Genomic DNA, 17,323 nt, shown 5'->3' on the forward strand with positions numbered 1-17,323 from the left:
AGAGGGCTGGGAGGCAAGTTTGGAAAAGTGCCATGCTGGGTTTTCACTTTTGGCCCCTAGACACTTTCTCTGCCTTCCTCTGCCCTGCCCTTGCTCAGGAGGCCACCTCTATGAACTGCATGGCCAGGGCTCCCAGGCTCCTCCCTCCAGGTGGGCTCAGCCTAAGGGCGGTGCCGGCGGAAGTCCAGATGGAGGAAGGAGAGGGCGATTGAGATGTTTATTCTGCCACCCACCATCCCTTCCCTGTCGAGTCAGGTCTCCCCCAGCCTCAGCTCCCGTCAGGTGGCCCCTCCTCCATGGCTTCAGCCCTCTCCCAGTTCCAGCGGCACTGCTCTTCCTTCTTGCCCCTTTAAGCCTAAAGGTGGGAAGTGCTGCTCACCGATGCCAGGCCTCGGATAATGCGGTGTTGGTTCTCTTAACTCTACCAGCCCCTCTGTGAACCATACCCTCGTTGAACTCTCTTCAGTTGACCTCTGTGAGTGGATGGGCCATCTGTTTGCTACCAGGACAGTGGCTGATACTGTTAGGTTGGGTAAAAATGCAAAGAATAATCTCACTAAGGAGTCACTCTTTGTTTTTGTTTTACAATTGAACTCCTAAAAATTATAAACCAAAATAAGCCCAATACAAAAGACCACACATGATAGAATTCCATTTATATGAAAGATATGCGGAAGACAAATCTATAGAAACAGTAGATTAGTGGCTGGTAGGGCTGGGGGTGCAAATGGAGAGTGACTACAAATGGACACAAGGGACTTTTGTAGGGTGATGAATTGTGGTGATAGTTGCACAACTCTGTTACTATGCTAAGAATCATCAGTTGGTCTACATAAAATTTTACAATATGTAAGTTATGCCTCAATGAAACCTTTAAAATTATAAATAAAACATACCAACAATATAAAAAGTTTTGAAAATAAGGAAAAAATCATCTATATTCCCACCACCATAACACAGCTATTGTCGTTTTTTCCTAAATTCCCTTCTAGTTATTTATCTGCATTCAACAATTATGAGAAAAACATTAGCTAGCATTTATTGCATGCTAACCCTAGTCCAGATGCTGGGTTAAACGCATGGCATACATTATCTCATTTATTTTTCACAACAACTTTCTGAGGAAGATACTATTATTATCCACATTTTATCAATGAGAAACCTGAAACTCAGAATGATTGTCTTGTTCAATATCACATATCTACGTAAACCTAATTTTTCACCTTACATCAGGCTTGATTCTTTTCATGTTGGCAAAATATTTTATTGAGTCAGTATGCCACACAATATTTAACTCTTTCCTCTTTCTTAACATCTGTAGTATTTCCATTAAAAAATGCTGTGATGAATACATTGTGGTAGATTGAATTGTATACCCCAGTTTAGACTTGTTCTTAAGCTTAATCTGCTTACTTGTGGGTGTGAACCCATTAAAAATAGGGTATCTTGAAGATGTAATTTTTTTTTAAGTTAATGTAGCCCAACCAAATGAGCTTGGGTCTAAATCTGGATTACTGGAAACCTTTATTTTATTATTATTTTTTTTAGAGATTTATTTATTTATTTATATCTCCCCCCAACTCTGTTGTCTGCTCTCTGTCTCCATTCGCTATATGTTCTTCTGTGTCCGCTTGCATTCTTGTCAGCAGCACTGGGAATCTGCGTCTCTTTTTGTTGCGTCATCTTGCTGTGTCAGCTCTCCGTGTGTGCGGCGCCCCTCCTGGGCAGGCTGCACTTTTTTCACATGGGGCGGCTCTCCTTGTGGGGTATACTCCTTGCATGTGGGGTTCCCCTATGCAAGGAACACCCCTGCATGGCACGGCACTCCTTGTGCACATCAGCACTGCGTGGGGGCCAGCTCACCACAAAGGTCAGGAGGCCCTGGGTTTGAACCCTGGACCTCCCATATGGTAGGTGAATGCTCTATCAGTTGAGCCAAATCTGCTTCCCTGGAGACCTTTATAAACAGATGAAATTCAGGCCTCATCAGAGAAAGCCACAGGGAAGAACCAGAATCTGGAAGTCAACATAACCTGGAAGAGATGGAAAGGACTTACCACGTGACTCATGAGGCAGGGACACAACCCAAGGATCACTGACAGCCTTGTTATAGACTTTGGAGTAAAAGCATTGTCTTGCTAATGCCTGATTTTGGACACATTGTAGCCTCAAAACCGTGAACCAATAAAGTCCCTTTGTTTTAAGCCAAACCATTGTGTTGTATTTGTCATAGCAGCTCAGGAAAACTAAGACAATCGTCATTTGTAACAGCCTTATTCATACTTCACATTATCTCCTTAGGATACTTTCCTAGAACCTGAGTCCAAGGGAATGAGGCAGTTTTAAAAGGTCTTGAATGACATTGATTTCCAAAGGGTTGGGGTTTAAATAGCAATTTTGTCCCTCACCAGCATTAGATATGTCAAGTGTTCTAAAATTCTGCTTAATTTAGTGGATTCCTCATTTATTTTAATTTGTACTCATTTAACTTCTAGAAGGATTAGATTTTTTTAGTCATGTATTTATTTATCAGTTAAATTTCCTCCTTTTTAATTTGTGTTTTTCTCCCTTCTATTCCTTAGTATCCTAAGGGTTTTTTTTTAAAGATTTATTTATTTATTTATTTCTCTCCCCTTCCCCCCACCCCTGTTGTCTGTTCTCTGTGTCTATTTGCTGCATCTTGTTTCTTTGTCCTTTTCTGTTGTTGTCTGTCACAGGAATCTGTGTCTCTTTTTGTTGTGTCATCTTGTTGTGTCATCTTGTTGTGTCAGCTCTCCATGTGGGTGGCGCCATTCCTGGGCAGGCTGCACTTTCTTTGCGCTGGGCAGCTCTCCTTACGGGGCGCACTCCTTGCGCGTGGGGCTCCCCTACGCGGGGGACACCCCTGCGTGGCACGGCACTCCTTGCGCGCATCAGCACTGTGCATGGGCCAGCTCCACATGGCTCAAGGAGGCCCGGGGTTTGAACCACGGACCTCCCATGTGGTAGGTGGACACCCTAACCACTGGGCCAAGTCTGTTTTCCTCCTGAGGCTTTTTAATGCATGTGTATGTGTTCATCCTTTTGTTTTTTAAGATTTATTTATTTATTTATCCCCCCCTTGCAGCTTGTTCCATCTTTTGCTGTCCCTTCTCTGTGTCCATTCGATGCATGTTTTTTCTGTATCTGCTTGTCTTCCTTTGTTGCATCATCTTGCTGCGCCAGCTCTCCATGGCTCACGTACTATCAGCTCTCTGTGGTGCACTGGCCTGCTTTTGCCTTCACAGGGAGGCCCTAAGACGCAAACCCAGGGCCTCCCATATGGTAGATGGGAGCCCAACTGATTGAGCCCCAGCCGCTTCCCTGTGTCTATCTTTTATCTGAACATTTTTCCCTGTTTGCCTATTTATTTATTTTACAAACTGGTTTTTACAAATTTTTTACACAGTGGGTATATTAGTTTGCCAAAGGCTGCTGATGGCAAAATATCAGGGTTGGCTTGTATAATGGTAAGTTTATTGGGGGTAAAAGTTTACAGTTCCAAGTCTGCAAAAAGATCTAAATCAAGGCATCATCAGAGATGCTTTCTCACCAAAGGCGCTGCTAGCAGATCCTGGAGTCCCACCACGCGGCGAGGCAAGATGGTAGGTCTGCAAGTCCCTACTTTCTCCTTAAGCTCAGGGGTGGGCAATCAGGCATCTCTCCCCGGGCTTTGTTTCAAGCAGCATCTGTCCCTGGGCTTTGTCTCCTTGAGCCTCTCGGGGATTCTCTGTCTTTCTGAAGTTGTAGGCAAACCTGAGGACCTCTCACTCGTATGGTAGGGTCAAAATGGCAGAGCTCCCTTTCTCTGTGTCTCTCCTTTCTTTCTGTGTGTTCTTAGCAGTTTAAATAAGACCCAGCAAGAGCACTGAGATCCATCCTGGGTCTTGCCTCACTGACATAGTCCAATCCAAAGCCTAAAGCAGTCTAATCAAGTGATCTAATTAAACCTTAACTGAATGTCATGCAAGCAAAGGCCCCACACCCACAAGAACGGATTCATTCAAGAACATAATCTTCTGGGATTCAAAAAAGTCCTTCAAACTTTCAAACTCCACCATCTGAATCCCAAAAAGACATGTTCTTTGCATAAGCAAAATATATTCATTACAGTGGAATTGGTTGCTCTTTTCCTTTGTGAATTTATCCACTGCTTCCAAGCTTTCAAAGACATCCCTCTCCAAGAGTTATATTTATTCCTGGTTTTTCTGTGGTGGGGTTTTCTTACATTTAAGAAGAAGCCATCATTTATTTTAGTGAATAGTTTGAGATGTGGTTCTAAACTCTTTTTCCAAAATTGTTACTCTATTTTTCCAACACTAAAATTACTTCCCTTCCTTACTGTTTCATGATACTTTCTTTACCATTTAGTCTTATAATAGGGTCGATTTTGTTCCAGAACCATACTGCTTTAATAATGGTTGTTTGGTAAGATAGTTTTGTACTTTGTAGGCCTCGAAAGAGCTCACTTCCTCAACCGTGAACACTATAGAATCTTTTTAAAACCTACACTTTTAAAAATCTGCTAAAATTTTTATTGGAATTATTTCAAATCCATATCTTAACATGAGAAAAAAAGACGACTTTTAAATATTTAACATCATCCCTTTTATTGTTTCCATTAATGAAAGGGTATATTTCTTCATGTGTTCATATATTTTTAAATCACTCAAAATGCTATTTTAGTTTTATGTATAAATTTGCCATATTTCTCTTTGAGTTTATTTCTTTTTATTTATTTATTTATTTGTTTGTTTGTTTTTAGGAGGTACCAGGGATTGAACCCAGAACCTTGTACAGGTGAAGTGCATGCTTATTCACTGAGCTACACCTCCTCCTTATTTCTTTTTTTTTTTTTTTTTTTGAGGGGCAGTTGGTAACAGAATTTCCAAATACATTTTATAGTCCAGGTGGCTATTTCTGGTATATAGAAAGAGTACTACTGTCTCCATATTTATCTTTTAGTTGTCCAGCTTACTAATTTCTCTTTAAGGTAGAGTTTTAAAGTCTTTGCTAAAGGAAAAGGATATCAAAAGGGATGTACTTTCTGTATCATAGGTTTAATCTGACTTATGAGATGTCCCTTCCTCTCCTCACCCATAAAGTCCCATACTTTCCTGTTTCTTTGCATGTCTTATAATTTTTTGTTGAACACATGATTTCACATAATATAACAACTCTGGAAATCAGATCCCCCGACCTCCACCTCCACCCTAGAGTTGGTTGTTGTTAATGGTTATTGTTTTTGTTGCCTTTTGCTTGTTTGTTCCAGACTTCCCCGGACTAATTCTTTAAAGTTTGTATTATTTTGTCATATGTAGCTGTTGGAATCTGCTTAGCTAGCTTAGCAGTCAGCTAATTACTAGACAGAGATTTCCTTAAATGTCTTAAACCTATAAGTCTCCCAGTCTTTGCCAAGGGGCTCTGTGTCTGTGTTTGGGAATGCCTCAACACTTCAGCCTTAGCCTTAGCTTCCTGCCTACTCAGAGCCTCAAGGTCAGCCAGAGGTGAGAGATTAGGGCCTTCTCAGGGTACATCTGGGCATGCACGCAGCCCTGCACATGAGTATGGCCTTCTAGAGTCCCAGAAATGTATCAAAGCTTTTCATAGTTCCTATGGACACGTCATTCCCATTTTTTCCAGCCAACCTCCTTTTAGACCTAACTGGTATAGCCACCTCAGGTAACTGCGATGTTAAACAATTGCAGCTGCTCATAGGGAGCGAGCTCTAAGTCAGTTTAAAGGAAACCAAGAACTGAGAATGGAGTTTTTCTGCCAGAGAGGTAAAATAGTGAAAATCCTCTGAGGATGAGGCTTTTGGGGAGCTCAAAACCTGTTCTGCCCCTCTAGCAGCTGCTAAGCTGCTGGGTGTTACAGTTACCGTGGTTAAACAGCTATTGGTTTTCAAGGCACCATGGAGATGGGGAGAGAGACATGGGATAGGCAGGTAAAATGCTATAAACTTACTGAAATTCACCCATTTATCTTGGAGAATCCTCCTCAGATCGTTGTAAGACTTTGGTTAATTTCCAGCATTCTGAAAAACCTAATTTTGGCAATTTTTGCCAGTGTCCTCATTGCTTTGATGAAGCAGAAGATTTTCAAATGTCCTTACTCTGCTATTTTTGAAATGCTTCTCCTCTATTATCTTTTTCAAACATCATTATCTCTTCCTTTCCAATATTTATTGGCAATTCTTTAAAAAAAAAAAAAGAAATGGCAGTTGAATTTTCATCATGTATTCTTGTATGAAGTTCATATTTATCAAGCCCTGGAGTAATTACCAGATTTGGGTTTGTATTTTAGAGGGCTCACAATGGCAACTAGATTGTGCTTAGATGGGGGAGAGAGAGAAGTTAGAGTTGGAGAGAGAAGAGCAATGGTAACCTGAAGCACCATTCCAGAAGCAGAAGGGGACCTGAATGAGGCTGGTGGCTTGTGGCAGATGCAAGAGACTCTTAGGAGACTGATTTAATAAGAACCTGTGACTGGTTACCCATCATAGCAACTAAGGGGGAGAAATTGTCGAAGAACATTCCAAGATTTGTGGTTTGGGGAACTGTGGGTAGTAACCAAGAAACTAGAGAAAGAGAGCATACAGAGTGGGCCAGGTATACTGGGGATAGGGGTGGGACAAGGACATGATCAGCTTGATTTAGTCATGTGAAGTTTGAATGGCACACAGAGAAGGTGACCAAATAATCTACTGCCCAACCTGCAACACTTTCATGAGAGAAAAAGGGCACTATTAACAAGTGTGCCAGAATAACAGAGTGTAAACTGGAAGTATGTCAGGCCAACTGGGAGATAAGATCATCCTGCTTATAGGGCACTATAGCAGATAAAAGGCAAGGCAGAGGACAGAGTTGGAGCTTTTGATGCGAGGGATTTTGATGTTGGAGTTTGATGCTAAAGCATTAAGCTGGAACCCCAGGAAGTAAGCTCACAGAGGAAAGAGAAGCCAGCCCCAGGAAAAGAGGAACGCTGAGCCCAGGAAAACACAAGCCCTGGGAAGGAAGGAACCTTGAACCCAGAAAGAAGCAAGACCCTGGAAGAGAGGAAACCAGGAAGCCTGAACCCTCACAGCCATTGGCAGCCATCTTGCTCCAACATGTGAAAATAGACTTTGGTGAGGGAAGTAATTTATGCCTTATGTCCTGTATCTGTAAGCTCCTACCCCAAATAAACACCCTTTATAAAAACCAACCAATTTCTGGTATTTTGCATCAGCACACCTTTGGCTGACTAATACAGAACTTGGTACCGAGGAGCAGGGAATTGCTTTTGCAATTACTGAAATGCTGGAACAGTTTTATAAATAGGTAAGGGGTATTTTCTGGAGGAATTGTGAGATGCTTGATGGAAAAGGCCTAGATCCCTTTGAAGAGACTGTTGATAGTAATATGAATGCTAAAGAGACTTTTTATGATGCCTTAGAAGTAAACGATGAAACTGTTATTGGAAACTGGATCCATGCAACTTATCCATAAAACAAGGTGATCCATGTTTTAAAGTTGCAGAGAACTTAGCAAGATTAACTCCTGGTGTTGTATGGAAGGCAGAATTTGTAAATGGCAAGCCTGGGCATTTAGCTGAAGAAATTTCCAAAGTAAACCTGGAGAATGCAACTTGGCTTCTGCTTGTAGCTTATAGCAAAATGCCAAACAGAGAGAGATACTGAGGACTGAACTGTCAGGCACAAAGAAAATAGAAAGTAATTCTGGAAATTCCAACCTCTGGAAATCAAGCTCCCAAATGAAAGTGCCCCTTTGAAGGATTTAACTAAACTTGGAACTTGTAAATTAGGATTGAAGATGCAGTTATCTTGGAAAGACTTGTGGAAAGTGTTACTGTCTGATGGCTTAGACCCTTGCTTCTTGCATGCTGAACCAAAGAGGTTTTTAGAGAGCTGTACGAAAACCACTGTCAGCCTGGACTAAAAGTGTCATGGAAAGAAGAGATTGAAGGAAAAACAGTTTTAAGAGGAAAACCATGGAAGCTGAGAACTGGAATTAAGACATCACCTTGAGCAAAGAGAGGAACCCCACCCATGTGTTTTGAAAGGGTGAGTTTGCCCCAGCAGTTGAAGAGGGTGGATGTTCCTGCCTGATGTTCTGGGAGAATTTTGCTGCCCCAGGGTGGAGAGAGGGTGGAGCACATTTCCCAAAGATTAGGGCAGTTAAGGTCAGAACCCCATAAGTCTGAGAGGGGTGGACCTGTCCCTCACAGATTAGGGAAGGCCAGGTGGTCAACTTGTTGCTCTGAGAGGGTTGAGCCTGTATTCCAAAGGTCAGGGAGAATGTTGTCTTCACGTCATTTATTTCTTTAAATTGATTGTGATATGATTTAGTACTTGCATTGTTACTGACTTAAGGTTTATTTGAATATTGTAATGTCTTTTTGGAATTCAGAGGGTGGAGTGTAGCAGTTTGATATAGTTATGAATTCCAAAAATAGATATTGGATTATGTTTTTTAATCCGGTCTATTACTGGGCATGATTGTGTTATGATTAGCACTTTGATTACACCACATCATTAGGGCATTGGTGAGTGGGGACTCACAGGTAAAAGGCATGGCAGGCAAGCGGATGTGGTTCAACTGATAGCATCTCCATCTACCATATAGAGGATCCAGGGTTTGATCCCCAGGGCCTCCTGACTCATGTGGTAAGCTGGCCCCATGTGCACTGCTGCCGCGCACAAGGAATGCCATGCTGTGTAGGAGTGCCCCACACACAAGGAGTGCACCCCTCAAGGAGAGCTGCCCTGCGTGAAAACAGTGCAGCCCACCCAGAGGTGGTGCCACACACACAGAGAGCTGACACAGCAAGATGGTATAACAAAAAAGGGATGCAGTTTCCCAGTTCTACCAGATAATGCAAGCAGATGTAGAAGAACACACAGTGAATGGACACAGAGAGCAGACAACAGAGAAGGGGAGAGAAATAAGTAAAATAAAGTCTAAAAAACAATAAAAATTTTAAAAAACAGCATAGCAAAGGACAGAGTTGGAACATTTGATGCAAGGATTTTTTATTTTGGAGTTTTTTTGTTGTTGTTTTAAATATTTATTTTTATTTATTTCTCTCCCCTTCCCTCTTTCTCCCCCGCCCCCCCCGCCCTGTTTTCTGCTCTCTGTGTCCATTCACTGTGTGTTCTTCTGTGTCTGCTTGCATTCTTGAAAGGTGGCACCAGGAATCTGTCTCTTTTTTTGTTGCGTCATCTTGCTGCATCAGCTCTCCGTGTACGCAGCACCACTCCTGGGCAGGCTGCACTTTTCTCTCGTGGGCGGCTCTCCTTGCTGGGTGCATTCCTTGTGCATGGGGCACCCCTACATGGGGGGCACCTCAGTGTGGCATGGCACTCTTTGCATGCAGCCACACTGTGCATGGGCCAGCTCACCACACGGGTCAGGAGGCCCTGGGTACTGAACCCTGGACCTTCTATATGGTAGATGAACACTGTATCAGTTGAGCCACATCTGCTTCCCTGATGTTGGAGTTTTCATGTTGGAGTTTGATGCTGAAACCTTAAGCTGGAACCCCAGGATGTAAGCTCACAGAGAAAACAGAAGCAAGCCCCAGGAAGAGAGGAACCCTGTGCCCAGGAAGAAGCAAGCCCTGAGAAGGAAGGAACCTTGAACCCAGAGAGAAGCAAGACCCTGGAAGAGAGGAACCCAGGAAACCTGAACCCTTGCAGCTGTCGGCAGCCATCTTGCTCCAACACGTGAAAATAGACTTTGGTGAGGGAAATAACTTATGCCTTATGGCCTGGTATCTGTAAGCTCCTACCCCAAATAAATACCCTTTATAAAAAACAACCAATTTCTGGCATTTTACATCAGCACCCCTCTGGCTGACGAATACAGGCACCCATGCAAGGATCCATGGGTCTGGTGCTCAGCACAGGACATAAGGGAGGCTGTGCTTGTAGCTTTGGAGGGTTCTGCTATGACTCTGGGTGTGAAGGAGACCCAAGGAGAAGAGTGGGGTGAGCAAGATGCATGGCCCAAGACACTCAGAATTAGCAGAGCCAAAAGAGCCTTCAAGGACAATTTCACTCAATCCTGTTAGTTTATAGAGAAGAAATTCTAGATGAGAAGATTAAGTAATTTGCCCAAAGCCACAGTGGTGCTTAGTGGCAGAGCCGGAACTAGATCTGGGTTACCTGACTGCTGGTTTGGGGCTCTCTCTAGTGCTCATAGAGAGCTTAGTCACCAGGGAGGGCTTTGGAATCATGACGATGGCTTATGCTTGAATGCCTCTTTACTACATCCCTTATACCTAGTATCTGCATTTGATCCTCACCTCAGCCCTTCTGTGAAGTCCTGTGCAAAGCTTCTTACCCAAACTCCTCATCACCACATGAGGTTAACCAGCTCTTTCTCTGTGCTAAATATACTGATTGATGCTCCCAGCTAAGAGCTGATCTATAATAACACCTCCGATACCTCTGTTCCCACCAAATGAGCAGAACGTTTACCAAAAACCACTTATTTTTGTTTCCAAATCTATTTATGCCACTTATGCTTTATTATACCTGTAATTATGTAATTTAACCAAAAGGAACATGCACCAAAAAAGAAGAGAATGGAGCAAAAGAAAATTGTTACTGTTTTACGACAAACACATTGAATGCTTTGGAAAGACAACAAAGATGAATCACTTAAAAAACAAAAACAAACAAACAAAAAAACCACCTTGGTGAACAAGGTGTAGATGAGATAACTGCAATCAACAGCAACAATAACAACAACAAAAACAACAGGAGGAAGATTATCTAAATCCTGAAGAATTCTACACTTGAATTTTTTCACAAATACCTTAGGTTCTCTTCTCTGTAAAAACAGAAACTGGAAATTATGAGTGCACTTAATGCAAGATGTACAGGAGAATTTTCATCAGGGACCACTTAAAAAAGAAAAGGCTCTGACAAATGTAGCAGTTTGATATTTTTTATGAAGTCCAAAAAGAAATACTGGATTATGTTTGTAAACTGGTCTTTTCTTCTGAGCATATAGATGATATTGATTTCAGAGGACCCTACTCTGTCAGTTAGGGTATTGAGTCCCTGCCCCTTGGTGGGTGAGGACTTAGATAAAAGACATGGCAAAGGACAGAGTAGAGCATTTTGGATGTTGGAGTTTAATGCTGAAGCCTTAAGCTGGAGCCCCGGGAAGTAAGCTCACAGAGGAAACAGAAGCAAGCCCCTGGGAAGAGAGGAACCCTGAGCCCAGAGAGAAGCAAGACCCTGGAAGAGAGGAACCCAGGAAGCCTGACCCCTGGCAGATGTCAGCAGCCATCTTGCTCCAACACGTGAAAATAGACTTTTGTGAGGGAAGTAACTTATGCTTTATAGCCTGGTATCTGTAAGCTCCTACCCCAAACAAATACCCTTTATAAAAACCAATCAATTTCTGGTATTTTGCATCAGCACCCCTTTGGCTGACTAATACAACAAACATCAAAAAAAGACTTTACATGTCCTGTTTTATGATTTCCCACCTCAAATTTTTCAATTTCTCAACCAACTACGAGTTCCAAACACATAGGTAAGAAGACTTCTACTTGATATTAATATAAAATAATTCCCATTATCAGATAAATTTCTGAGACTCGGAGCGCCATAGTCAAACTCTAAGAGGGAGGCAACGTGGACACAGCACTGAGGGCAATACCACAGAAGCACTGGTCCAGAGTCCAGCTGCACCCTCAGCTTAGTTTTCTTACCTGTTAAATAGTTTCTGTCTCTTGGGGTTATTGTCTAGGATGGGAGGAAATGATGTTGGCGAGGACATGGCATAATGCCATACCTCTTAAAAATGTGACCCTCCTTTCTCTTATGACTCTAAGTGGAAGAAGTAGGGATGAGTGAACCTCAGCGGTGGACTGGATATGAATAAGTGGGAAAGATGGCATCCCTCCTCATCTGCAAATTCCACATCACAGGAAGAGGCGGTCTTTGGGTGGGCACATGGTAAGTTGTTCTGTGGGTGCACATTCAGGCTCCGCGTCCAAGGCCCAAGACAAGTGGCTCCTGAGAACAGAATGCACAAGACCCTAAGCTGGAGGCAAGGGAAGGGGGAGCTTCCGGAGCCTGCAAGCGTTGGAAGCTGCCTGGGAAACCAACTTGGGAGGGGCCCACCTACAGGGATCCCTGGAGCCTTGGAGGTGTGCTCTGTATCACCCTGGGAGGCATTCTGAGTTTGGGAATTATAAACTGTTTTCCCTGGCGGTCCCTGTGTCTTCCCAGCTGCTGACCCAAGAACTGAGGCGTGTCCTGGCCTCAGTGCAAGACGCCTGCCTCAGCTGCTCAGAGCACGCGTCTCTCTCCCTCTCTCTGTGGTTGAGTCAGATGGAGGAGTCCTCACATTTCACTGGTTGGCAGTTTTCTGCCCTTCCCAGTCTACCTGTCCCCATTTCACAAGAGCTGCCACTAGCACGAGTTAATTTCGTCAGCTGAGTCACCACACCGGCCAGCAAGATGTGGCCCTGCCTTGCGTCTGGTCTGAGGTGCCGGACTGCCTGGGACCTCGAAACCACTGAGAGCGCCACCTGAAATATTGTCCGCCGTTTGGGCCGAGGGGCCAGCCCCTGCCCTTGTCCCTTGTCGCCCAGCATCAGTGGAGAGGGGCGGCAGACTTTCAGACTGGGGACCCACGGAAAAGCCAGTCTGCCCTGCCCCAGCCAAGGCACCCTGACGTCTCTGCCCCATGGCGAGGGCCCCAGGGGCTGCTGGTCTCCATCCAGCCCAGCCTCTCCACAGGCTCAGGGCTTTGGGGTGCGGATGGGGGCTGCTGCTCCCTCTGGCTTATGCCGTGGTCAGTGGTACCCCACCACGTGGCCGCCTGCCCCTGCAGACCCTACGCTCCCACAGGCAAGGGCTGTGCCTGTGTCGCGTCTCTCTCCCTGTGGCACATATCAGAGGGGCTGGAACCACTCAGAGTGGCAGGCAGCCATGTTACCATGTTAGCTTCCTCCCCTGTGTTGTTCCTCCACAGGCAAGCCTTCTGAAGTTCAGCTCCTTCACCTTGCACCATCTCTCCTGCCTCGCCTTCCCGCTCATTTCCTCTCTGGAGCCAAGTCCTACCCCAGGCTCTGGGCTCCAGCTGCCACCCAGTCCCCACGGCCTCCGTGGACTGCGTCCTCTTGCACAAGCCACCGCGTGCCTGTTCCCATCACTCCCCTGCATCTCCCAAAATCAGAGGTGGAAATGGCCTGAGTGAGCACGGTTGTACTTTTCTGGGCTACCCCAAAGGAGTCCTTGACCTCCTCTACCCTCCCCCCTGCAAAGATTTAGAACCATTTGGTGGGAATGAGGAGGCACAGAAAGGTCTGGATAAAGCAACCCATTAGCAAGACCGGGCTGGCAAGTGCTGGGCGGTTCCCTCTGCCCCTTTCCGAAGGTCACGGATTTGTGTGGGGAGTTTTTCGGGGAGCTCCAATGTCACGGCCTGCCAGTGTGTGAGCACGTGTGTGCACTTTCCGATGACAGCATCCCAGATGGTGAGTTCTGGTGGCTGTCAAAGGAACAAGATTTGAATTTTTTTAAAAATTCAGTTTAAAATTTTTTTCATACTCTGAACATTTTCAAAGCAGAAATCATTTTAGCTCAGCTGGCATTGAAACTGGAGATGGAATGAATCACCCTGGCTCATCTAAAATAGATAACAGTGAGACTGAGTTTGGGGAGAGCTGGAGTCAGCCATTTACTTGGGTACCATGTGTGGCTGCAGCAAGTGATACCCCCTTGCAAATATATCACCTGCCTGCATGCTCACCTGGGAATATTTATAAAGGAACAGATCTGGGCAGGAAGAACTGTAAGTCTAGGCTGCAAAGATGATTGGAAGAAGGGATTTATAGAGTCTTCAAAACAGTTTGATTCTTGGTTGCCTCCAGGAAGACAGAGAAAGGGGGTCGGAAAGACTCCAGTTCTGCTGCAGGGAGGAAGAGGGCATGGCGGGTGGAATTTTAACCACTGTCAAGAGCTGTTTAGACTGGCCTGGTCTTACATAGGTCAGTGAGGTAGGGGGACATTCTCCTAAGCCCCAAGGCCTTGGCAGGGCAGTTCAGGCCAGGATCCCCTCACACACACGTAAGGGGAGACCCCGAGCTTGCCCCCAAGTTATGCCAGAGCCCCTCGTGCAGGCCACAGGGATGCCGGGGCTGCCCCCCACCCCCCACCTGTAATGCTGATGAAGCCCGTGGGATGAAAGGGGATCTGACGCCGAGAGGAGATACAGCAGGTCTGCGGAGTATCAGAGTACATCTACCTGAGTGCAGAGCCAGCAACTGCAAGTGGACTCCCAAGTTCAATGAACACAGTGTAACCTTAGGCAAGCTGCCGCCTCTCAGAGTGTCTGCCCCACCTCTACCCCTGCCACCCTACCTGCCACCCCTAGGCTTAGCTTGTCTCATCTATTAATTTTCTACAGGCACAATGGAGAGTCATGCACATCTCCCAAAGGAAAGCCTCCGAGAACCCCAGGAGGGACCCCCATGGCACAGTGAGAGGAGCACTGGACAAGGAGCCAGGAGCACTGGGCGTGGGGCCCAGCTTCACTCCCGACAGGCTGTGAGGCCTTGGACAATCGATTTAGACCTCGGCGAGACCCCACCAACAAAAGCTTACTCAACAAGCATTTGTGTTCCGTGTGCAGCCTGTTCTAGGCACTGAAGGCAAAAAGATGAAAAAGGAAAGATCCTGTCCTATCTGGGGATTAGAGACAGGAAAGAAAACAGCCACAGGATCAACAGTACAGTAGAACTAACTATTGGAAGAGATCAGAAGGGGCTAGGGGCTTGGGTGGGGGCGGGCACATCACCCAGCCTGAAGGGAGGGAGAAGTGCCAAGAAGTGATTCTGGATCTGCAGGCAAAACAAAATAGAAAGGACCTTGGACCTCAGCCTAAGGAACTTGAACTTAACCTGTAGACAGTCCTTTTAAACTGTAAGCCAGATCATGTCACTCCTCTGCTCAAAGATCCGCCATGGCTCCATTATCCCCCACAGTAAGAGCCAAAGTCCTTTCAAAGTCCCACAGGCTTCCAGGCACCTCTCTGACCTCCTCTCTTTCCAGTGTTCTCTGCTGCAGATCACAATCCCTATGCCTCAAATACAACAGGAAGTTCTTGCCCCAGGACCTTTACGGCTATTCTCTCTGCCCTGAATGCTTTTTCCCAGATATTTACGCAGCTCACTTCCTCACCCTCTTTGTTGAAGTTTTCCCTTCTTGGTGAGGCCTGACTTTCACCTTTTTCGCAATTGTAACACTTTTCTTCCACATTCCATACTCCCCCTGTTAAATTTTTTCCTTTCAAAGCACTCATCACTTTCCAACACACTGTATAATATTTTTTTTTATTATGTGTCCCCCACCCCGCCCCAACTAGAATATAAACTCCACAGGACAGGGATTTGCATGTACCTTGTTTACTGCTAGGTCCCAGCTCCTAGAACAGTGCCTAGTCTATAGGTGCTCAATAAATATTTCTGAATTCATGAGTGACTTAATGACAGGCATTAAGTAAGGGGAGAAAATAAGTAGATTTACACTTAAAAACCCCTGTAGCTGCAGAGTGTAGTCTTAGGCTTGTTTTTTCACTCCAATTTTTTCATCATGACCTAGAGTAAGGAATTCATTTTACCTTTTGACCCAGTAAGCACACTACAAACACATGTAAATACCTAACAGAAACAAATTTTCATGGAACAATAATTTTTTCCCCTCACTGAGTGTCCTGTGATAGAGTCTAGTCTGCTCTGTTTTTGAATTTTTAAAACTACAGTCATTCAAAAAAAAAATTTAAAAATATATTTTAAAAATAAAAGACCTATGCATTCTATTTATATATATATATAATAGTGGTTGTAAATCACTAAATTGATTTCACAACCCACCAACGGATCAAGGCCTACATTTTTAAAAAGCACTGATGTGAGATTCTGAAATTAGATAGTGCAGTGGGTTGAATGGTGCCCCCACAGAGCTATGTCTGTGTCCTGGTGTCCTAGCCCCCCAGAACCTGTGGATGTGGTCATTGAGTTCAGGATTTCCAGAGGAGATCACCCTGGATTCAACAGGCAGGCCCTGAGTGCCCTGAGAAGTGTCCTGGTAGGAGAGTCATAGGGAGGAGAGACAGGGAGAGGAATAAGACAAAGGCAGAAATTGGAATTATACAGCCACAAGTTGAGAACGGCTGGAGCTACCAGAAGCAGGAAGAGGCAAGGAAGGGTTCTCCCTGGAAACTTCAGAGGGCAGGCCTGCAGCGCCCTTACTTCAGGTTTCTGGTCTCCTGGATTGTAAGAGAATAAATTTCTTCTGTTTTTTGTTTTGTTTTGTTTTGTTTTTTTATTATTTCTCTCCCCGTTCCACCCCCCCCCCCCCCCACCAGTTGTCTGCTCTGTCCATTCGCTGTGTTCTGTGTCCGCTTGTATTCTTGTCAGCAGCACTGGGAATCTGTGTTTCATTTTGTTGCATCATCTTGCTGCGTCAGCTCTGCATGTGTGAGCCCCACTCCTGGGCAGGCTGCACTTCTGTTGCATGGGGCAGCTTTCCTTATGGGGCACACTCCTTGCATGTGGGGCTCCCCTATGCAGGGTCACTCCTGTGTGGCAGGGCACTCCTTGTGCACATCAGGACTGCGCATGGGCCAGCTCACCACACAAGCCAGGAGGCCCTGGGTTTGAACCCTGGACCTCCTATGTGGTAGGCAGATGCTCTATCAGTTGAGCCACATCTGCTTTCTAATTTCTTCTGTTTTAAGCCATCAAGTTTGTGGTAATTTATGACAGTCCTATTGTATATAGTTATGATGTTACATAATATTGTGAACGTACTAAAACCCCGAATTGTACGCTTTAAAATGGTAACTCTTATATGAATTTTATCTCAACAACAACTATATATATATATATAAAACCACACTGATGTGGAAGATTAAGAGGGGCCAGACTGGAGATAGGAAAGGCCAATTTAAACGTGATTGTAATAACCCAGGCGAGGAGTGATGAGTGGGCAGGGGTAGTCTAATAGAGAAGGAACAATTCCAGAACGCTCTAGAAAGTTACATTGGAATGTGAGAGACAGGAAGAGTCAAGGGTAATCCCAGCTTCCGCTCGAGTTGGGGGGCGGTGCTGTCATGTGACATAAAGCACGCCACCAGCACACAGAGCAGGCTGCCATTGTTGTTTTAAAAAACAACCTGTGTGCGCACAGACATTTGTAAGCACTTAGAGAGCTCTCCTGGCCGTCCAGAGAAAGCCTGGGTGTGAGGCAGGCCTGCGGGAGGGGGTGGGGAGG

General features: G+C 45.0%; 1 long non-coding RNA gene across 1 annotated transcript; it reads left to right on the forward strand.

Annotated features, from left to right (window-relative positions):
- Positions 1 to 3,448: 3,448 nt before the first annotated feature.
- LOC111766842 (uncharacterized) lies at positions 3,449 to 11,977 on the forward strand. The gene is made up of 3 exons (XR_002798798.2): positions 3,449 to 3,623; positions 4,784 to 4,818; positions 11,872 to 11,977. It is a non-coding gene; the product is annotated as an uncharacterized lncRNA (long non-coding RNA).
- Positions 11,978 to 17,323: the final 5,346 nt, after the last annotated feature.

Source organism: Dasypus novemcinctus, chromosome 3, assembly GCF_030445035.2.
Source record: "Dasypus novemcinctus isolate mDasNov1 chromosome 3, mDasNov1.1.hap2, whole genome shotgun sequence".
NCBI lineage: Eukaryota > Metazoa > Chordata > Mammalia > Cingulata > Dasypodidae > Dasypus > Dasypus novemcinctus.